The sequence below is a fragment of the Eumetopias jubatus genome, unplaced genomic scaffold (assembly GCF_037043125.1).
Source record: "Eumetopias jubatus isolate StellerSeaLion01/CBP00866 unplaced genomic scaffold, mEumJub1_p1.0 scaffold_32, whole genome shotgun sequence".
Classification (NCBI taxonomy): Eukaryota; Metazoa; Chordata; class Mammalia; order Carnivora; family Otariidae; genus Eumetopias; species Eumetopias jubatus.
Genome location: NW_028274838.1, coordinates 1,425,700 through 1,449,427, shown reverse-complemented (window position 1 = coordinate 1,449,427; position 23,728 = coordinate 1,425,700). Strand labels below are relative to the sequence as shown.

The 23,728-nt window shown below is 44.9% G+C and overlaps 1 non-coding gene across 1 annotated transcript; it reads left to right on the top strand.

The window, feature by feature from the left end:
* The first annotated feature begins 5,598 nt into the window (after positions 1-5,598).
* On the top strand, positions 5,599-5,811 carry LOC148161971 (small nucleolar RNA U3). The gene has a single exon (XR_015767245.1). It is a non-coding gene; the product is annotated as a small nucleolar RNA U3 (small nucleolar RNA).
* The last annotated feature ends 17,917 nt before the right edge of the window (positions 5,812-23,728 follow it).

Genomic DNA, 23,728 nt, shown 5'->3' with positions numbered 1-23,728 from the left:
TAGGGCTGAACTTGTTTTAATACAATCCCATCCACTTACTTTGTCCTGTATTATTTAAAGCAAATCGCAGACACCATATTTCATTTGCAGTTGTATCTGTATGTTTCCCTAAATGAGAACCCTTTTAAGGTATTATCATCATAACCTTGTAAATATTCATAAATTAATTTAAAATATGTAATATAAAATACATAGTGTTCAAATTTCCCATTGTTGTTTTTAAGTTGTTTTCTCTGTATCAGGATCCAAATAAAATGCACACGCTCCCATGAGTAGGACCTGCCTTCAAGCCTCCTAGCAATGTGTAGATTTCTCCTCAGGTTCTCCCTTTCTTTACATCGAATGCCCTCCTCCCTCCTTCCCTCCCCCTCCCTCTGGCTCTCACTCTCTGCTTCTCCCTCTCCAGCTCTTGTTCTCTCCTTTTTTGTTACTCATTTTTGAAAATACTTAGGTGTTTGTTCGGGAGCATGCCCACAGAATGCATTATAGCCAGATATACTTTAACACAGTCCATCATACTTCCTCTCAGTTCGTGGAGGAATCTCCACTGTTCGTGGAGAACAGTGCTATTACAAAGAAAATGCAAGCCACACATGGAATTTAAGATTTTCTGGCAGGAACGTTGAAAAGTAAAAAGTATAAGCGCAAAACAATCAAAAATAATTTTGCATCTTGCCGCTTAATACTTCACATTAAGGGAAACCGAATTCTGCCAGAGTAATAAAGATGCGATTAATAGAAAAAGAGTCTGTATTTCTTCAGGTTTTAAGTTTACATTTAAGTGCGCTGTAAATGAAATATAATTAAAATGCACTTCTAAGGAAAGAGGTCCTGCTAACTGCATTCCAAATATTATCGGAACGACTGCTGTGTCGGACCTGGCAGATATAGAAACTGATCAGTTTCAGGTTTGACATGTTGGCAAGACTTCCTCTCAAGTGCTGTGTGCTCTTCCATCTGGAAGCACCTCAGGTCGCCTTATGTTCAAGGCCCATCCATCCATTGATTCTGTGGAGCAAAATGATGATACTTCATCATCATGGTTTGGATCCTAGAAGCCTTGTATGAACACCTGCAGGAAGAGAAATTTCCCCCCAATACTATACACCTGGCGGTACAGTTTGTAAGGAAACCCTGGTCCCCTAGCATCTCTAACGGGAACCTGTAAGTTCCTTTCTTTTCCTCTTCATTTTCTTATTTTTACTGTGTTAATATGAAAGCAAGGCTTCAATCATATCGAAGTGTTTCAAACCACTGTATTATGGACTTATGAGTGCTCCATTTATCCTCTCTTTTAGCAGTGAAAGTGATTTCGGGTTGGCTTCCATATCCTTTTGATAAGACCCTCATAATTTTGAGAACTTTCCTAATATCAGTATGATGAGGTGTTTGTGTCTCATGTAGAAGTTTTGCTGCGTCTGGCCTGGTCTCAGTCATTTCTCTAAGAATCTATGGTTTTGTTTCCTGGGAAGGCATAATCCCAGATCAAAATGTGTCTCCTTGGGCTTCTCATTGCAATTGGTTTATTTTTAGGCCTTTCCAGTGGACAGAGCGGGGAAATGGCTTATTTGTATTCATATATATTCATACATTCACATACACTCACAACCACTGCCAATTCCAGACTGTCATGATCTTCCTCTTTGTGTCTTCTTTATTTTTTTTCTCTATCCATTAAAAAGTATAGGGCAAGAGGCAGAGTATTACACTAAGTGAATAAAATATTAATTTTTCAAAATGTTTTGTCCTGACTCTCTCAATATTCTTCTGGCTGTATACCTATGTTATGAGACGTCTTATGCCTTACTGGGACAGCATTTGTGGCTTTTCAATAAACTGATATTGATATCCCTATGTCCCAGACTCCTCCACTATGTGTGAACTGTTTTCTTTGTTGTTTTTGTAATGTCACTAAACACCACATTTTATGTCACTTAGGGATTCATTCGCCTCTCACAAGAGATCTTTTGAAATTGTCAAATGAATAATTTATGCATTAGTAAGATGCATAATATATATAGTGACCACTAAGTTTGGACAGATTGTAACCTCGATGCTATGTTGTTGTGTTTATTTGGTTCACCCTCGTATTTAACAGAAGAGAGATAAAGAGCCATTTTATGACAATCAACCAAAGTAGAAGGCAACGTACTGAATGGGAGAAGATATTTGCAAATGACATATCCAATGAATGGTTAGTATCCAACATATATAAAGAGCTTATACAACTCAACACCAAAAGCCACAAATAATCCAATTTAAAAAGAGGCAGAAGAAATGAACAGACATTACTCCAAAGAAGACATCCAGATGGCCAACAGACACATGAAAAGATGCTCGACAACACTCATCATCAGGAAAAAGCAAATCGAAACAATAAGATAGGGCACCTGAGTGGCTCGGTCCATTACACGTCTGCCTTTGGCTCGGGTGGTGACCTTGGGGTCCTGGGATCGAGTCCCACATCGGGCTACGTGCTCGGGGGGAGCCTGCTACTCCCTCTCCCCCTCCCCCCACTTGTGCTCTCTCTCCTTCATTCTCAAATAGGTAAAATCTGGAAAAAAAAAAGAACCAATGAGATATCACCTCATACCTGTCAGAATGGCTAAAATCAAAAATACAAGAAACAACAAGTGTGGGCCAGGATGTGGAGGAAAAGGAACCCTCTTACAGTATTGGTGGGAATACAAACTGGTGTAGCCATTGTGGACAACAGTATGGAGGTTCCTCAAAAAGGAACGATTATGATCCATTAATCCTACCACTGGATATTTATTCCAAAAATACAGAAACAGTCATTTGCAGGAATACATGCGCCCTTTGTATAGCAGCATAGACAAATTATGGAAAGAGCCCAGATGTCCATCAACAGATGAATGATAAAGACAATGTAATACACACACACACACACACACACACACACACACACACACCATGGAATATTATTCAGCCATAAAAAAGAATGAAATCTTGCCATTTGCAAGGATACAGATGGAGCCGGCATGTATTATGCTAAGTGAAATAAGGCAGTCAGAGAAGGATAAATACCCCATGATCTCACTCCTGTGTGGAATTTAAGAAACAAAACATGTAAGCAAAGGAAATAGAAAAGGGAGAGAGACAAACCACGAAAAAGACCCTTAACTATAGAGAACAAACTGATGGTTGCCCGAGGGGAGGGACGGTTGGGGGATGGGTGAGGTGATGGGGATTAAGAAGTGCACTTGTGGTAATGAGCACTGGGCAATGTATGGAAATGTTCAATCACCATGTTATATACTGGAAACTCATGGAACACTGTATGTTAACTATACTGGAAATATATTTTTTAAAAATTTGAAACAATTTTAAAAGGATGGAACATGGCTTGCTCGATTTCTTTGAGTTGACCTCATGCCATTGACCTGGGGTTGTATTCCTGGAAGCAAACATGGGCAGTTCGAGGTCATGGGTCATTGATGGATGAAGTACAGTGGTGTTCAGTGACATAGAAGCTGAGGTTGAGGAGAGAGAAACAGGCAGGCAGGGGAAGTGGTGCCTGAAGCACCTCTTCACTTCTTCAGCACAGGTTCCCCTCTAGATCTTAGGAGCCAGAGACTTAGGAGGTCGCTGTAGCACTGATAAAGGCAATTGTCCACCTTTAATATTTGTGGGTCCTGCACCTGGGCTCCCAAGAAAGCGATGCTTTCACATTTACCAAGGTCAAAATGAATCCACAAATCTCAATGCATGGGCTCTATTTCACCCCAAGCGCACATTGTACATCTGCTTTATGAAAGAAAAGAACCCAAAGGAGCATTCTGGAAAAGATAAGAAAAAGGAAGACACTTCCCTGGTTCCCATAACATTAAAGCCATACAGCCCTACATGTACTAGAAATTTAAGACCGGGAAATGCAGTGTCTTTCTACAATGTCTTTTGTATAAAAATTTGTAACTTTTTATGTAAAAAAAATATATTTTGGTATATAACTCTATATCAAATTTCCTTTGTCAGGACACTCTCTCCTGTGTAAAGATTGCCTGTCCCATGCAGCTGTACTAATTGGGGCTCAGGTAAAACTCTCACCCTTTTTTTTTTTTTTTGAGTTCGAGAGCCATGTGGTATGCAGAGATTACTTAAAAAGAAAATAATTGAAAAGAAATAAAATTAAAATAAAAAAAATTTTTTAAATGTATAGGTGTATCAGGAAATTTTTTACTCTCTCTCACATTGATTTATTTACATTGTGTTACTTACACCATTAAGAGCACCTTAATTACTATAGCTTTACGGTGATTTAAAATTTAGTAAATTTCTCCAATTTAATTCTTCAAGGTTGTCTTGGCTATTCTAGGTATGTTGATCACCATATATATTTGAGAATTAGGTTGTAAATTTGCCCCCAAAGTGCAAATGCAGTATGACTCAGAATAATGCTGATTTGATGTTCCAACAATTTTGAGTGGTCTAGTCCATACATGTGGATACATTTTTTTCTAATTATTTAGATTTCCTTTAATTTATTTCAGCAAGAGTTTTCAGGGATCTTTGTTACATGTGTTCTCATACATTAAATGAAGGTGGATGTGAATCTCCACTCTGTTTATTGAATTTCATTTCCTTTTTCTAAAAATTTCATTTTCTAAATGCTCCCTGCTAGTATATGGAGAAATATAGTAGATTATTACATGAATGTTACTGAGGTATAATTTAGGTACAGTAGAATGCATCCCTTTAAAGTGTACAATTAAGGCTGTACTTTCAGAGATCGTTTCTTTTTTCTTTCTTTTAATTTAATTTTATTTTGTTATGTTAATCACTATACATTACATCACTGGTTTTTGATGGAGTATTCCATGATTCATTGTTTGCGTATAACAGCCAGTGCTCCCTTCAATGCTGCCCTCTTTAATACCCACCACCAGGCTAACCCATTCCCCCACCCCCTCCCCTCTAGAACCCTCAGTTTGTTTCTCAGAGTCCATCATCTCTCATGGTTCGCCTCCCCCTCCAATTTCCTCCCCTTCATTTTTCCCTCCCTACTAGCTTCTCTCTCTCTTTTTATTTTTTTATTTTTTATTGTTGTGTTAATCATCATATTACATCATTAGATTTTAATTTTTATTGTTATGTTAATCACCGTACATCAATAGTTTTTGATGTAGTGTTCCATGACTCATTGTTTCTGCATAACACCCAGTGCTCCATGCAGAATGTGCCCTCTTTAATACCCATCACCAGGCTAACCCATCCCCCCACCCTCCTCCCCTCTAGAACCCTCAGTTTGTTTTTCAGAGTCCATGGTCTCTCATGGTTCCTCTCCCCCTCTTATTTCCTCCTCTTCAGTTTTCCCTTCCTACTAGCTTCTCTGTCTCTTTTTCTTTAAACATATAATGTATTAGTTGTTTCAGAGGTACAGGTCTGTGATTCATCAGTCTTACACAATTCACAGCGCTCACCATAGCACATACCCTCCCCAATGCCCATCACCCAGGCACCCCATCCCTCCCACCCCCACCACTCCAGCAACCCTCAGTTTGTTTCCTGAGATTAAGAATTCCTCCTATCAGTGAGGTCATAGGATACGTGTCTTTCTCTGATTGACTTAATTTCACTTAGCATAATACCCTCCAGTTCATTTCTACAGTTTGTTACTAGAGAAGTTTCTCTGAACGTGTAGAGGACCTGAAACCTCAAGGAGGAGGCATATTGTTCTCTCCTGAGATGAACCTGGTTTTAGGTGTTGTTTCCACAGCTGCCCATTGCCACTGATGATCGTTCTTCTCCTCCTTTGGAGGAGTAAGAGAGAGAGGACGCAGTGTGAGTGCTTTCTCAACAAATAAAAATTAAAAAAGATAAACTGTACAACTAAATGCATTTTCACAGATGTACATACAATTGAAACTACTGCTCCATTCAGGACACAGGGCATTTCCTCTACCTCACAGCTTCCCTTGGGTGGTTCCATTGAAGTCTCTCACTGCCTTCACCCTCAGTCCCAGGCAACCACGGGTATCAAAGTCGGCTTGCATTTTTAACCACGTTATGGAAATGGAACTCTTTTATGCCTACATTCCTTCCTGCAGCCTAGGGATTCTTATATCTATCCATATTATTAATGGATCGCCAGTTCAGAATTTTTCATTGTTAAGGAGTATTCCTCCGTATGGATATATTTGGTCTGTACATTCACCTATTCATGGCCATCTATGCAGTTTCCTGGGTTTGGCCATGGGGAATAAAGCTATGATGAATATTCATGTGCAGTTTGCTGTGTGGCCATATTGTGTAAATCCTTAGGAGAGGAATGGCCGTTCACGTGATTGGTAAATGTTTACCTGTGGTTCAGTTTTTCTCGGTGGTTGGACCATTTTTCATTCCCACAAGTGTATGAAACGTCTAGTTACTTTACATTCTCACCACATATGTTTTCGGTCTTCGTAATTTTAGCCACGGGGATGGATGTGTAATGGTAACTCACTGTAGTATTAATTTATCTTCCCAATGGCTGAGTGTGCCGTCGAAAACTGACCTCTGTGCTTCAGAGCCAAAATATAAGACGAAGACAGAGTTTGGAATATTGAGGAACAATAGCTTTATTGCTTTTCGGGGCACAGGGGTCTAGAACAGGCCAAGGCCCTCAAAAAGTGTAAGTCCCTTCCCCCTGGAGGAAGGGGCAGGGGGGTGGTATATTTTCACAGAAATTGTGTGTCTGCTGCCAGCCTCCTTCATCATGTCTTTAGGGTGGTACCAGGATCCTGAAACAAAAGGCTTAGAAGAGAGGAGCAGAGGTTTGCAGAAGAGAAGGAACAGGTTACTTAGTTTAAGATGGAGCCTTGCGGAGACATTCATGAAGCCCTTTTGATTTATGTTCAACTTCATGCTTTTCAATGGTTTCAAGTGGAGCATCTTTTCAAGTGCTTTTTGGCCTTTTGTGTATCTTCTTTTGTGAAGCATTTCTTCTTCAATTCTTTTGACCAGTTTTCCTACTGCATTGTCTTATCAGACACAATACGTGTCAGAATATTACACTGAAAACTACAGAGCATTACTTCCAGAAATTAAAGAACTAAATACATGGGGAGATAAAATTTGTGGTGGATTGGAAGACTCATTATGGTTTAGAGGTCAATTCTTCCCAAATTGATCAACAAATCTAATACAATGCCAATCAACCTTCCAGCAGACATTTTAGTAAGTATTTCTAAGCTGATCCAAATGTTTATATGGAAATGGAAATGATCTTAAATTATCAAAGCAATGTTAAGAAGAAGGAGAAAGCGACAGACTTACATTGTCTATTCCAGAATTACTGTATAAATCTTTTGTGCAATTTAAAAGTGATTTGTCCGATTATTATTCAGTATAAGAGTTTCTGCACATTCTCACTGCAGCTTGGAAGTTGTTTTACCCCTTTTTCACTGTAGCTACTTGATCGAAACTTTAGCCAATAGTTCCACAGTTTTTAAGTGGAGAGACAATACTGAAGCTAGAAAGTATTTCACTTAACAGAGAGAAAGACTAATCCCTGATCATTAGGGCAAGGATGACCCTACAAGTCTTAGTGAACTCGCCTCTATTTTCCAGTTGGCCAAGACAAAGTGGGGAGCTACCCATACCAGCAGTTTCCTCTGCAGACCTTCATAGTGTTGACTGCTTTGGGTTAACATGGAACCTAGGTGTTGGCTGTGTCCTGAGAGGCTGAAATTGAGTTGAGGCCCAGGGTCCCTGGGTCAGGACAGGTCATCCAGCTGTTGGAAAACACAGAGGGAGACCAGGCCATCCCCAGGCAGCACTGGCCACTTCCTCCAAGGAATCCACCACCACTACACTTTTCATGACTTCTGGTAACTAGACTGAGAGCCCCACGACAATTGGGATAATGTTTTACTCATCTCTGTACTCATGACTCCTAGGACCAAACCAAGCACTGAGGAAGCTCTCGGAGACGTTCCTTCACGGATCTGATAAAGGGGGTGGCAAATCTCTAATCTCAACTACATTCCTGCCCCAAATACCTGCACGAACGCTCTCTGTTTTCTTCCAGGAGGCAACAAATACCCTTCCTTAAAGTGGAGCCTGCCCTACACTCTCAATGCCCCATGACACTCCCCTGTGGTGAGCTCTGATGAAGAGGGACTGTCCTCTTGGATTCCTCTCAATGGTTCTGTTATTAGGAAGAGATGTCTTCGGCCTAGCTCCCTCCCCCCTCCATCCTCTGCACTGCCACCATATGCCAGGTTAGGAGAGCTACAACAGTTTTGAAAAAGATTTTATATATTTATTTGAGAGAGAGAGAGTGAGGGAGAAAGCAAGAGTGAGAGAGAGACAGAGAGAAAGAGAACAGCTGGGGAAGGGACAGGGAGAAGCAGACTCCACTGCTGAGCAGGGAGCCACCCCCCTCAATGGGGCTTGGTCCCTGGAGCGTGGGATCATGACCTGAGCTGAAGGCAGACTCTCGATGAACTGAGCCACCCAGGTGTGCTGAGCTACAAGATTTTGTTTGCATTCTTCCTCTCACTGCTTTGACCTCCTTAGTGAAATCTTATTGATGTCAGAATTCCAAGTTCTTAACAGAGACTAAGGAAAATGAAACACTCAACACACAGTCAAGACAAATGTGTGTAAAGTCTTTGACAACCATAAATTCAGAAGAATATAATTGGTATCACTGCCTCAGAGGCAAGGGTCTCCTACCCTGGCCCTTCCTGACCTTAGGGTAGAACTCTTGCAGTAAGAATGGACAAGTCCAACCTTTATCCATACATCACTGATCCCTCTAAGCCCACACTGACTTGGAGAACATCCACCATGAGGGCAGCTCTGAGGTCAAAGCTAGGGGTCTGGGGCAGAGGCTCATGGTCACATCGTCCTCCTCTTTTTTTTTTTTTTAAGATTTTCTTTATTTATTTAAGAGAGAGGACATAGCGAGAGAGGGAACACGAGCAGGGGGAGCGGGAGAGGGAGAAGCAGGCTTCCTGCCGAGCAGAGAGCCCCATGCGGGGCTCGATCCCAGGACCCTGAGATCATGACCTGAGCTAAAGGCAGACGCTTAAGGATATAGCCACCAAGGTGCCACTCCTCCCCCTCCTCCTCTTGGAACTGGTGCTTCCCTGAAGTACAAACCAACCCAGATCCATTCTGTGGGGCTCCTCGGCAGGTGCACAGGTTCACCGTGGACGAAGTTACTCTCCTCGTTCTCCTTGCTCAGCTCAGGCTGCTCCTTGCAGAGTTGGATGCCGCTGTATGCATTCCTCAGTTTCCCCTGATTTTTCTGGACCCAACTTGTCCTTCTTCTTACCTCCTTTGGGCAACCACCTGCTCCACCATTGCCTTGTCCTTCTTTGCGTTATTCTCATCCTCCAAACCTGCTGATTTTCTGTCTCCCAAATGCTCCCTCTGTTCTCTGTTTTCAGTGTGGGCTCAGCTCAGGCTCCTGCAAGAGACACACAGTGAAGGGACCAAGTCAGGTCTCAGCTGCAGTCCCCAGGGCTGCTTCAAAGGCACCGCAGACCCTTGTGCACTCACAGAATCATAGCAGGAAGGGACCGTGGAGAATTTGATTAACAACCTTATCTTATACGTGAGGAAGCTGAGTGCAGAGAGATGAAGAGATTTTCCCAAACTCCTTCATCACTTGATGGCAGCACGGCCCCCACACAGGACTTGGTTGTGAGCTTTCCTTTCAAGGCTCCTAACATACCCTCTGGGAAGGCACATCCGAATTTCAGGGGACACTGAAATTAGAAGTTCAACTTAAAAATAAATAAATACTTTTCAGGAGACTTTGGATCAAATGTAGATATTTCCACTGTTAAAAATACCAGAAAGTCCTTCCTGGGGACAAATCTTTCTCCCAGGTATATAATTCTCTTACTTCTTTCCTTTACAAATCATTGGCTAAGATACTAGGATTACAGAAAGGGTATGCAAGGAAGGAGAAGTTCCTCTGTTACCTGTCCTGGTCTCCCAGCTTAAGTAAGAATTAAGTTTCACTGAGTCATTGAATACGCATGGAGAACGGATATTGAAATGGAGACCCTTAAAGAAATACAAAGTATTAAGGCAGACAGTTTTTATGCATTCTAGACAAGGAGAAAATACATTTCTCAGGGATTTTGGGGAGTTTTAATTTAGAGAGTGTCTAGACCAAATTTAGAACCTCTGCTTTAAAGGCCCTGGTGAGAAGGATGTCTTTTTACTTCTTAGTACAGGGGGTGCCTTTTTCATATGGGAGATTGGATTCCTGCTTTCAGGGAGACAGAGGAAGGTTTGAGTGCCCTTGCACCGGTTTCTTTTCGGGTAGCTTCAATTCAAGATAATCAGTATTGTCGACATCAGAGAGTCGGGGACCTGGGTTGGCGAAGGAACTGAGAAAAAGAGACTACAGTGGTGCCTGGGTGGCTCAGTTGGTTAAGCGACAGCCTTCCGCTCAGGTCATGATCCTGGATTCCAGGGATTGAGTCCCGCATCGGGCTCCCTGCTCAGCAGGGAGTCTGCTTCTCCCTCTGGCCCTCCCCCCTCTCATGCTCTCTCTCTCTCTATCTCATTCTCTCTCTCAAATAAATAAATAAAATCTTTTAAGAAAAGAAAAAGAGACGACAGTATAGCGAGGCACAGGGGACCCCGAGCAAACAGCCCGAGATCCTGAGGTTTATTTTCCATAATCTAATATACCTTCTACAGTGATATAGATCTATAATGATTTACAGCAGGGGCTTAGTAAGGCGCACCTTCCACGTACACAGGATTTGTCAAGTGAAGTAATGGCAGTGGAGAAGGAATAAAGAAATCTGCAACTGGCTGTGATCAATTAATTGTAAACACCATTGTACTCGGACCTTAACACAGGATAAGAGAACAAAAAAGGGAATGCACAGTGTGTTGTTTATCGCTGGCTTCCTATCTACAAAACATCTTCTGCTGTGTACTTTAGAACAGACCACACACATCCCAAGGGCATTTCACTCTGATCCTTTCGGATTATTTTTAACCCTGCAATCTCGAGTTTTCTCAGAGATCTCGGAGTCTGAAGGAACATGCACCAGTGGTGGTTGTGGCATTCTGTTTCGCCCAAATATGCCATTGTGGTACATTTTGTGCAATTTGACCTTGGCGCCTATGGGTACCATGGTTTCTCTCAGCCTTGCTCATTACTCAGTGCCTATTTCAAAGAGAAAGCTAAACATATTATTCTTAGATATACCAAGGTGGCTCACTCGGTCAGCGTCTGACTTTTGATTTCAGTTCAGGTCATGATCTCAGGGTCATGCGATTGATCCCCAGTTTTGTCTTCATGCTCAGTGCAGAGTCAGCTTGGGATTCTTTCTTCCTGTCCGTCTGCCCATCACCCCTGTTCTAAATAAATAAATAATATTTAAAAAAGAAATACAAAATAAATACCATGACCTTATGTGAAACTAATACAATGCCGTATGTTAAGTGCACCAGATTAGTTTAAAAATTATTTTAAAGCGCACCTGGGTGGCTCAGTTGTTTAAGTGTCAGTCTTTGGCTCAGGTCAGAATCCCAGGGTCCTGGGATAAGCCCGTATGTCCAGCTCCCTGCTCATTGGTGAGTCTGCTTCTCTCTGTTCCTCTTCCACTCCCCCACCACCGCTCCTGATCTCTCAAGTACTCTGTCTCAAATAAGTAAATTAAAAAATTTAAAAAATCAATGCAATGGTCCTCTCTGGAATCAACCCACTTATAAGCATGCTTTCTTTTTGCTGCACCCCTGTCCCCCCTTTCTCCTTATTACCTATCTGACCTACATCTTTCCCGCAGTGATGGAGATGGATCAGATGCACTGCTTAACCTGGTGATGGGGCCAAAGAGAAGTGCACACATGGTTAGAATGGGCTGCCTTGAGAGTCAGCCGTAACGTAGCTACAGGCAGTTAGAAACAAGCCTAAAGTACCATTAGGAATAAGCACTGCAACATTTAGCGGTACAGATTTTAGGTGTGGTATTCATATCAACTTCCTTGTACAAATGTGTTTAGACTCAAGCATGAGACTATGGGATCAGACAAAATGAAAGAAAACTCTGTCACGTGTGAAGATAGTAAGTTACCAAAGTTACTCTGAGTTGTATAATTAGTTTGTCCCTTAGCCCCTCATTTCCACCTGCAGAACCTAGAAGACGTGCAACAGAGTCTCCACTTGCCATCAAAGTCAATCTGAGGACACAATAATTTAAACTGTTAACCCAAACTTTCCATTTTTTCTTAACCTGTGTTGAATACCAGGCATTTCGATTGCCCATTCCCATTTTCAGGGAGACTGCAGTGAGGACAGAGAGTAATGTGTTGGATCCAGGTAATAGTCTGTTTCTTGGTCTGCTTCTGTGCTCAGCATGTCAACTTTTGTCTGCCAGTGGACCTCTAACCACACAGGGGAAACCCAACAAATATTAAAAGTGTAGGTTCTTTAGGTTGATGTACATTTAGGATTCTGTAGTGCTCAGAATGGCTCTTGAACTGCAAGGACCAAGGTAGATGCCCCCTCCTTACCTTAGGGGGAGTAATTCTGATTCCTGAGGCATGCACCTCTTTGTTTTCTATTTATTATTATTTTTTTAGAGTTCGGCTAGGCTCCATCACTAACGTGGGACTCTATGCATGACCCTAAGATGAAAGATGTACGCTCTACTGACCGAGGCAGCATGTGTCCCTCCAGCACCTTTGATGCAGGCACATACCATGATTTTCATGTTGAAAAAATAGTGCAAACTCTGGGACATGCCTTCAATCCGTTCCACTCCTTCTGGGCATGTTTCCTGAGTTCCGGCTGTGTGCGAATTCTCTTTCCCACCCACCCATAGAAGGACATATATATGGAAAATGTGCCCACCCATAGAAGACCCTCTAGGATCCCAACCCAGATCCGCTGGGATCCCTGTGGTCTTTTCTGTGTTATTCTCTCCTGCTCTCAGTGTGTTTCTGCTTCTAAAGACACCTGTGAGCAGGACTGCCCTGGGGCTCCTGGAGCTCCTTTGTACCCAGACCCAGAAACCAGGGAGTACATGCTGTATATGACCACAGCCCCATTTATCTCCCCTCCCCAAAGGCACTCAGCCTTTCACTAACAGGTGCAGCACGGTGAAATCTCCATTCCTGGCCCAGGGGTGACTATCTCTGAAACACAAGTGTCCCTCAGGCTGTCCTGCACCTGTCAGGACAAAGCTCCCCCACAGCTGTTGCTGGAAATCACACCTTACACAACAATGAACTCAAAATGGTAACAGATCTATGTATAAGAGCCAAAACTATTGTGCAAGAGGAATACATGGGAGAAAATGGTCAGGAATTCACAGTAATCAAAGAGTTCTAAGTCACTACGGCAAGAGCACGATACGTAAGAGAAACCTGAAGATGAAGAACTTTTTTGCTACAAACTTTGTCACTGAGAAAAGGAACAGAGGAGCCACTGATTAGGAGAAAATATTTGTGGATTAAATACCCAATGAGGACTACCATTCACCAGAGACAAGAGGACTTTGAACTCTCTCAATGGGCAGAAGCAACACACTTGTTTAAGGCAGTATAAGAGTTGAATACACATGTACCAAAGGAGACACATAAAAAGGTAATCAATGTTATTAGTAATATGTTATTAGTCCTCAAAGAAATGCAAGGAAAACCAGGTACCATTTTACACCAACTAGTGCACTTATTTTCCAAAGACGATACCAAGTGTTGCTGAGGATGTGGAGAAACTGGACCCTCCTATATTGCTGGTGGCAACGTAAAATATAAGAGCCCTGTGGAAGCCACCTTGAGAGTTCCTAAGAGTTCAGCACAAGCTTGCCATAGGACCCAGCCATTCCACAACTAGGAATCTATCTGAGAGAAGTAAAAACATATGTCCGCTCAAGTCTCGGTCAGAAATGTTCCGGGCAGCGTTATTCACAATGGGCAAAAACTGACAGCAACACAAAGGGCCATCGGCTGGTGAATGGACAAACCAAATGTGGCCTATCTGTACCATGGCATCTATTGGGCAACAAAAGGCACAGAAATCTGATCCAAGCTACAGCATGGAGGAACCTCAAAAGGATGCTAAGTGAAAGAAGCCAGTCACCAAGAACTACAGACTGTCTCATTCGGCTTATGTAAAATGTGCAGAAAGGAGCAATGCACAGAGACAGAAAGCAGATCAGTGCTGCTTGGGGCTGGAGGAGGGAGTGGAGACTGTCTGCAGAGGGGCTGGAGGGAGTGTGGGAAGGTGAACAAGACTCTGAAACATACTAGGGCACTAGCTGAACAGCTCTGTCTTTGTTTACAATGGGTGAAACTTATTGTATGTCAGTTTCACCTAAAAAAAGAAAGAAGGCGACCGTTACACATCAGTGGGACCTGGGGCCCCCAGGCAAACACTGCCTAGTGAGGGGCCACATCCTGGAGTCCCAGCAGGTGGTGGCTCAGAGCCTGGTTTCTGACCTCCCAGCTGGAGTCAGGGATTCAGTGCCTGTGCCTTCAGCCTCAGGCCCCGGCAGTTCCCCTGGAATCCACCAGGCAGCAGACTACTTAAGGGAACAGACCTTCAGGTTGCCCAAGGACACCAGGGGGAAGCAGGCAAAGACAGGGGCAGCAGCTGGCTGGAGATACGTAGAGGAAGTCAGGGCTGCAGGACCCATGGAAGCCGCTGGCAAGATCTGGATGGATCTTAAGTAGGTTTGGTCCCCTGGGTGGGCTCTAAGCACTAACCTTTAGGTTAACATCCAAAGGTTCCCTTTGATGCTCCCTCCTGCACTGGCACTGAGGCTCCCCCCTGCCCCACCGCTCAGCATAGGGAAAAGAGCCTGTGCTGCTATTCACCTTCTTCTGAGTCTAAATGGAACACTTTGGGCTGGGTTTAGGGGAATCTGCCCTTTTCTGGCCCTCTATGTAGGGCTAGCTCCTGGGGACTGAACCATCCCTGCGGGGGCCTAGAAGAAACACTCTGGTCCTTCACATTGGGGCTGGGCTTGCAAAGAAGGGTTCCTGTTAACCCATATTTCCCTGGCCTTGGCTGAACATCCTGGTCCAAGATCAGGGGCTGCAGTGACCTAAAATAGGGAACTTCCTATATGTTACTGCCCCTCTCTGGCAAAATCCAAAGAAGGCCCATGGTAGTGGTGGGGGGAGGGGAGGGCATAGAAACCTACACTCTGTCAAAACATCCTCTACAGTGAAGATTTAAAAAAAAATGTTAGAGGACAGATCTCATATTACATAGTCGGAGGTGCAGTAAGAGATCTGCGTGGTTAGAGTGGGAGCTACACTAGTAGTCAGCCTAACATAATTTATAGAGTCGCCCAATCCCTGTGATGCCATGTGAAACTGATGTCACATGGGGAATCAGTTATGAATCAATTTTGAAAAAACCTGAAGGTGAGCGGAAAACTTACTCTCCTAGTTCTCCTTGCTCAGCTCAGGCTGCTCTTTCCAGAGTTAGATGCTGCTGTATGCATTCCTCAATTTCCCCTGATTTTTCTGGACTCAACTTCTCCTTTTTCTTACTTCCTTTGGCAACCACCTGCTCCACCATTGCCTTGTCCTTCCTTGGGTTATGTTCATCCTCCAAACCTGCTGATTTTATGTCTCCCAAATGCTCCCTCTGTTCTCTGTTTTCAGTGTGGGCTCAGCTCAGACTCCTGCAAGGGACACACATTGAATGGACCAAGTCAGGTTTCAGCTGAAGTCCCCAGGGCTGCTTCAAAGGCACTGCAGACCCTCGTACACTCACAGAAACTGAGCAGGAAGGGACGGTGATAATTTGATTAACAACCTTATCTTACACATGAAGAAGCTGAGGCCCAGAGAGACAAAGAGATTTTCCCAAACTCCTTCATCAGTTGATGGCAGCACTGCCGCCACACAGGCCTTGGCTCTGAGCTTCCCTGTTGAGGCTCCTAACATATCCTCCGGGAACCCGAATCTGAATGTCAGGGGACAGTGGTCAATCCATATTCCCACTGTTCAAACAACAATGTCCAGAAGGACTTTTCCTGGGAATACTCTTTTGTCACAATTATACAGTCATACTTGTATACTCAGTTGGTTTACACTCCTGGTTGAACTTCAGTCCACTCTCAAGATGGGAGAGCAGACAGGCCCTGGGGTGGCAGCTGCACCGGGGTTAGGGGTGTTTTTTCTTTTTATGTTTCATAGATTATGGGTCACAGCCAGGGTGGTTTCCAACTGAAGATGTTTCCAATCATCTAAGGGACTCAGCCTAATGGTTGATAGGGGGAGTTTTTGGCCCTAAGTAAGTTCTTCCTGGAACTGTCAAGGCCATTTTCCCCACTGGGGGATGGAAACCGCAATGTAAATATATTATAAGGAAGCCATAGGTTATTGTAGGACACACGCTGTTAAGGAGAGCACAAGCTCTGCACCTGCTGGTCTGGATCTGACAGTCCAGCAGGTGGGAAACCACGAAAGCACTGTGTACCACCCTCCTTGCCTCCAGCTCAGATCTAGCTGCCTACTCTACCAATTTAACACCTGGGACAACCCATGCAGGAACAATTCCTTTTGACCCATTTTGAAATGGGAAATGGAGCCACAGGAAATTCAAGATACTTAGTCCAAGTCTCATTTTCCCACTCAGGTTTGCAGCTACAGCTTGGGAGACCAGAGGGCTCTCTTTTCTTGTTCTCTGTTTTAGGGATTTCCAGGGACAAAGAACAATCCCAGCCTCCGATGCCCTGAACTGCTCTGGCACTCCCAGCCTGGCTGTTTTGTTCCCATGTGTGAAATAAATAATCTTACATGCAGAATATCAACCTCAGACAAGATTGCTTTGAGACCTTGATGAAATGGGACAAAACAAGGCTATTCACAATACTGTTAAGACCTACATCCAAAAATCGACCTCCCTCCCTAAGGAAACGCATATGACTTCTTTACCACAATCAAAGAATTGTCCGTGCTGCCAGTGTTCAATATAGAACAAACCCTGCCTATTTCCATCCTTCCCCATATCTCCCAACTAAAGCCCAAATCCTATAAGAGATCCTCTCACTGAAACCTTGGCGTGTATTCTTTCTGGCTGTGAGGAATAAAAAAGCCAATCAGTTTAATCTGGCTTAAAGGAATTCACACCAAATTTCCAGGAATGAACAGGTGTAAAAACCCACTCTTAGGAAGAAAGGTCATATTGTCTATGAGATACCTAGGCTCTAGAAATCCAGAACTTGTTTTTATCCTAAAAAAAGAAAGAAAGAAAGAAAAAAGACTCTTTCTACCAACCCCCTAATAACTAAAAGGAACTTTAGGTGTTCAGGCAGGATCTTCCCACCTCTGATTTAAACTAGCGATTGCTGGGGCACCTGGGAGGCTCAGCCGGTTGAGCGTCTGCTTTGGCTGAGATCATGATTCCAGGGTTCGGGAATCGAGCCCCACATCGGGCTCCCTGCTCAGCGAGGAGTCTCCTTCTCCCTGTGCCTCCCACCATGCTCTCCTGCTCGCTCTCTCACTCTCTCTCAAATAATTAAATAAAATTGTTTAAAAAAATAAAAATAAACTTGATATTGCTCTTGATCTTGGGATTGTGAGTTTGAGCCTCACATTGCATGTAGAGATTCCTTAAAAATAAAATCCCTGAAACATTTAAAACATATGGGGCACCTGGGTGGCTCAGTTGGTGAAGCTTTCAACTCTTGGTTTTGGCTCAGGTCATGATCTCAGGGTCCTGAAATTGAACCCCAGGCTCAGTGCAGAGACCTCTTCAGATTCTCTCCCTTTGCCTCCCCCTCTGCCCCTCCACACCGTTTATAGGCTTGCAGGGGCATGCTCTCTCTCTCCTAAATAAATAAATAAATAAATAAATAAATAAATAAATAAAACTTTTAAAGCTTTAAAAACAAAAATAAAATAGATACTGAGGATAAGTCAGGGAAGAAGCTAGCTAAGAAAGAATGTTTCGCACAGTATAGCTTAGTAAGGCCTCGGATCAGTTATAACCCAGTATTCCCAGCTGGGCTGGAAGCTCCAACCTTCAGTTCACAGGGGAGCGAGCTCTCTGATTACCCAGCCAGAGGCAAGCGCGGGTCCTCTCTGGGGGCTCTCTAGCCCTAAGCTGCCACTCTGGACTCTTCGGCCTTGTCTAACTGCATCGGCTCGGAACACATTGAGCCCAAAAATCATGTCACGGTATCCACAACGATGTGGTGTCATAGAATCGGAATCTTGTGTTGCCGACAAAATGACAGGACTCTCGCATGCCACATTCAGAAGGAAATGCTACTTTTCTTGTCATGGAACATGTCATCACCCCCCCACACACACACACAAACACTTAAATGTTAGCTGTTGGGAATGTATTTCTTTGGAATCTGTGGCAAAGGCCGAGCTCCCAGTTTTGGTGCCCGGCGGTCTCCGCCAAACGCATCCAGGACTTGGCCGGCTCTGTCGGGTCTCCTTCCACATCGGTGCCTGGCCCTGCCCTCCCTCGCCCTTCCCATGACCCTGTGGGGCGCTGGTCCCCACGCCTTCCCGCTGCTGAGCGGGACACTCGCCTAACATCTCTTGCTCCACTTGAAATCCTGTTCCGCACATCTGGCCTTACCAGACACACCTTTTGGGTGTAGCTTCTGCTTTTGTTCTCTTACAGTTTTGGCTCTGATTTCCAGTACAGATCCTTCGCATGATTCTGCGAATCTATTTATTGTTGTTCTTAGTCCTACGATGATAGTTTTCATTTCCAAGAGATATTTTGCTACACTGCTCTCCCAACGAGGCCTGAGAACCCATAGGAGGCCTAAATCCAGGGGGTGTGGACGTCACTTCCTGTCCGGTCACAGGCTGGCCATTGCCCAGGAGGTGGGGTGGGTGGGGAAACACGTGGCGGGGCATGGATCAGAGGGCCCGTGACAAAGAAGGGAGCCACGCAACAGGTGTGTCTTCTATAGAAAAAGCAGGGACAGTGGCTCCTGTTTAGGCATCTGTTGCTCACGGGCTCTGGGCCCTACTACTCTAGGACTGGCTCCTGATTTGATCACAAGTCCTATGTAGATGGACTGGAGGAGTGTGTGTGTGTGTGTGTGTGTGTGTGTGTGTGCGCGCGCGCGCGTGCACGTGCGCATCCTAGAGACCCTGAATGTGCAATGTAAAGCCTACAAGGCTCCAGGGCAGCCCAGGCTAGATTTCTGCATATGCTCCCTTGAGTAATCAAAAATGCCCATGTTTTTTCAAGGTAAGATGGCTCTGCTCCGCTTCATATTTTCTTGTTCAGTCCTCTCCACTTGTCATGAAAGGTATGTTAGCAACATATTTGGTATAAAGGCTGCTGAATATTTAGCCCACCAAGGTCCTAAATCTTACCTAGTATGAAGTCTTCCTCACATTTTTGAGGGTAACATTGGGAGGCACGAGCAAACCAATGGCCAGTATGAGTCCTCAGCACTGTTTGCAAGAATTTTTTTTATTTTTTAAGATTTTATTTATTTGACAGAGAGAGACACACTGAGAGAGGGAACACAAGCAGAGGGTGTGGGAGACGGACAAGCAGGTTTTCTGCTGAGCAGGGAGCCCGATGCGGGGCTCGATCCCAGGACCCCAGTATCACGACCTGAGCGGAAAGCAGAGGCTTAACGATTGAGCCACCCAGGGGCCCCCTGACATTCATTTTGAGGAGGAAGTCTAAAATGCAGTGAGAAGAAAGGAGGGTGATTTTTTTCCCTCCATTTCCAAGCCCCAAAGCAGGTCTAATTTAGATTTAATGTCAGGGATGAACTTGAAAAGTTCGTTCTAATCAAGAGGAGACTCAAGAATCCGTCTCTAGGTATGGAATTCAATCCTCGGCCAAAATACTATTCAAAACTAAAAGTGAGAAAAAAGAGTGGGGAAGGAAGAAATAAAACTATGGTTGACCTTGTACAACACAGGTTGGAACAGCACGCGTACACTTATATGTGCATTATTTGATAAACACAGTATACTACTCCAAATATATGTTCTCTTCCGAATGATTTTCTTCATAACATTTTCATTTCTCTAGCTTACTTTATTAGAAGTATACAGTGTAGAATAAATATAACTTGCAAAACATGGGTTAGTGGACTTTATGTTATCAGTCAGGCTTCTAGTCTACAAGTGGCTATTAGTAGTTAAGTTTTGGGGGAGTCAAAAGTTATAACACAGGTTTTTGATCTTGAGAGTCACCATCCTTACCCCACATTGGTCAAGGGTCAACCTGTATCTCTATTTACAGAGGACATGCTCCTAAAGATAGAAAAACCTCAAATCATCCACACACAAAAATATTAGAGTCCATAGACTCATTCTGTAAAGTTGCAGGGTACCATATATACAAAATCAGTTGTGTTTCTATGCACTAGTAATGAACAATCTGAGAAGGAAATTTAGAAAGCAATTCCATTTACAATGGCACACAATACAGTAAAAGTGTCAGGTGTAAATTCATTCAAGGAGAGCAAGACTTGTTCACTGAAAAGCATAAGAAGCATTGCTTCTGCAAGAGATAAAAGACCAAATGGGGGGAAAAAAGAACAACTGTATGCATGCATTGGAAGATTTAATGTAGTTCATATCTCAATACTACGCAAATAGATCTATAAATTCAATACAATTCTATCAAAAATTTTTCTTCTGCATTTTCTAAATTCTGTCAATCCCTTGTAGTACATTTGCTTTCAGACATTGTAGTTTTCATCTCTTAAAAATAGAGAGGGTCTTGTTTATATTTTCTATTTATCGGTTTAACATTTACAACTGATGGAAAACTTATACTAAAAGCTTTCATATCCTTCTCTGGCGGTTCTCACATGTGTCAGCTCTGGGTTATTTTCAGATGACTGATCTGGCTCCTTATTAGGAGTTATTTCACCTGCAAGAGCTCCAGGTCCTGCTCCCTCTACTGCTTTCAAATGATTGCCCCCTAACTTGGTGGCCTTTCCTCCCATGGAGGCCCTGAGCAGGACCTCACTGCATGCCACACCAGTGACCCTGCACAACTCTGGTTAGGTGACTTTCCTCAGACCAGCTGGTTTGTCCCACATCACCTTTCCCTTTTATTCCCCAGGAATCCCAATTTGGCTGGTAAAATACCTGGCGCTTTCTATTTTTTAGGTTAACCAGGCAGTGTGTCTCTTTGCCCGTTCCAGCTCCTAGAGGCCCCTCCTCCATGCTCAGCCCCAGCCCCAGTCCCAGCAGGCAGAGTCCTCCTCACACAGCCTCCATCTGACCTCTTTCTCTGCCTCTTTGTGTTTTAGGACCCCCTTGTCATTGCAGGGCGCCGCCTGGATAATCCAGGATCATCTCCCCATCTCAAGGTCCTTAACATAAGCACCTGTGTAGGGTCCCTTTTGCTGCAGGGTGGAACATGTGCACAGGTTCCTGGCATTAGCCTGGGCAGCTCCTAGGGAGGGCGCGTTATTCTACCCAGCAGCACACTATTGATCTCAGGTGACAACTAAAGTTGGACGCCCCCTCTCCACCCTCCAATCTTTTCTAATTTAAACATTCCGGGAAAAGTAAACCACTACCTCAAGGCGCAATCAAGACAAGGCAAATCAGAACCCTAGGGCGCTCCATCCATGACCATACAAGTACCCGAATCTCTTCAAAGTAGTTAGTCTGTTTAGTTTTCCAGACCTGGCTGTATTCCCTCCAAAGGCCGACCTTGACTGTAGAAATCCCCTCCAGGGGGAAGCGCCCAGCGGTGGAGGGAGGGAAGGCGGTGGCAGAGTGGGGAGCCTAGGACGACACTAAACCCCTGCTGAGAACTCTGAGCCTGGTCCAAGCAAGTAGAAGGGGTGGTCTCCTTTGGCCCTGCCCTCAACTGCAGGATCCTTGGGCTCCTCCCCGCGCGGCCACGAGGGGGCGCGCCGTCCCTGTCCTAGGAGCCCGCCTGGGGAAGAAGCGGGCCCCAGAACGTGTTCAGCGTGTGGGCTGTTGTGGGCAGGTGTCAGCCCGAGGACCCAGGGGTTGCGGAGTTTTGGTCCTCCCGTCCCCCCCGCAGTGTCCAGGCCTGGGGGAGGCGGTGGGGACTGGTTTGAGCTGCACAGGTGCGGCCATGGCACTCCGTGTCCTCCAACCCGGTTCTGAAGAGAGAGAGCTAGAGAGAGCAAGAGTCAGAGATGTATCTGCGCTTCGCGGGCTGGTGGAAAGTCCTCCCTCATGTTTCTCTCTGGATGGCACAGCCTTCCCTGTGCTGGGAGGTGGGGGAGGGTTGTGTAGGGTTTGGGGGGGCCAGAGCTGCAGGGAGAGGAAGGAGGAGTGGTAACCAAATCAGGAGATGGAGGAGACTGGGCAGGTGAGGAAGGAAGCCAGGGCAGGGGGAGGGAGAAGGCGGGAAGGGGAGAGGGGGAAGGGGGCAGGGGTGGCTGGAGGAGGAGAAGGAGGAACACCAGCACTGAAATCTAAGTTGGGAGGGGAGCTGGGGGCAGGGATACAGGGTGGGGGTGGGGACTGAGGTGAAGCCCTTGAAGTCACGGACGGGGCGTGTCTGATGCAAACCAGGTAACGTTGCTGTGCGGTTCTGCCCCTTAGAATTCGCAGCACTGAGGAGGTAGCAGCGCTGTTGCTTCCATTGTATTCAGAAGCGTCGTGTGGAGGGTGAGGGTGCTTGCGACAGGAGTGGGTGCCTAGGGTGTTGGGGTGCGCCTAGGCGAGTGAGCGTGTGTGTCTGGTGGAAGGCGGGTGAGACTGGTGTGGGGTGGAGGCGGAGCGATTCACACTTACCCAGCAGGGGAGATGGGGATCAAGCAGGTGGTTTTCCCCCCGCGAGGCCCCTCCATCGCACCGCGGACGTGCTGACCCCAGGGATTTCCCCGAGTGTGGACAACTCCTCTGCATTATTTGTGGCAGTGGCAGTGGGGGGCTGCTTTTGCTTTTTCACCTGTTGTTGGTTGTTTAAGAATAGCCTTTGTTTTCTTATTCATTTTTCTGTTTGTTTGTTTTGTCTTTTCCCTGCCTTTGGCTGATGGCATTGGCTGAAGAAGAAGCTCACTCAGGCGACACCAGGACGCTGAATAAAACACCTCTGCTTTTAAGGGCTGCTTTCTTGAGAATCTGGGTTTGGCTCTTTCTCAATCAAAAGCATGCAGGACAGTTTCTGTCCACTGGTCATATATCCCACCTTGGCTGTCGGGTTTCTTTTTCTGTTTTTCGCAGAGCAATGTCTCTGCTTATATTTCAGTGGGTGGTTTGCAGTCCCTGATCCAGCAAAGGTGCTTTCTTTTCATTCCCTGGGGAACATGGGTCAGCGTCCCTTCTCCTTCTTCCCTCCCCTCCCCACCTATCCCCCCAGGCACCCTGCAAAGCCTCACCCAATCCCTAGACTCCATATCCTTGATTAGGCCACTTGGTAGCCTACCTAGTTTAGCCTTGCTCCAGAGGACCCTTCCGAGACTAGAGACGGTCCAGCTTGATGTAGTTTATTTATTGTAAGTTTATTTGTTGAAGTAATCCCTACACCCAAAGTAGTGATAGGGGTCATGAAGCCAGATGGAGACTCCCCTGCTCTCCTGACTGAGCCAGCCAGGTGCCCCCTGACAGGCTTTTAAAGAGGCACCTCTGTCTACTCACAAAGAACCCGCTGGGTTTGGCACCACAGACCTTTCCCAAACAGCAGGTTAGCTCTAGGACAAAGGTCCTTGTGGCTTCTGCAGCTCTCGGGCTCAAGCAAAACTGTCCCTACTGATATACCTGCATTGTTTTGTCAATCCGAGCTTGAAGGGGTTTCTGGCTTCAGCTTTCACCAGAGCTGGTGTTTTTTTTTCTCTACTCCCTAAAG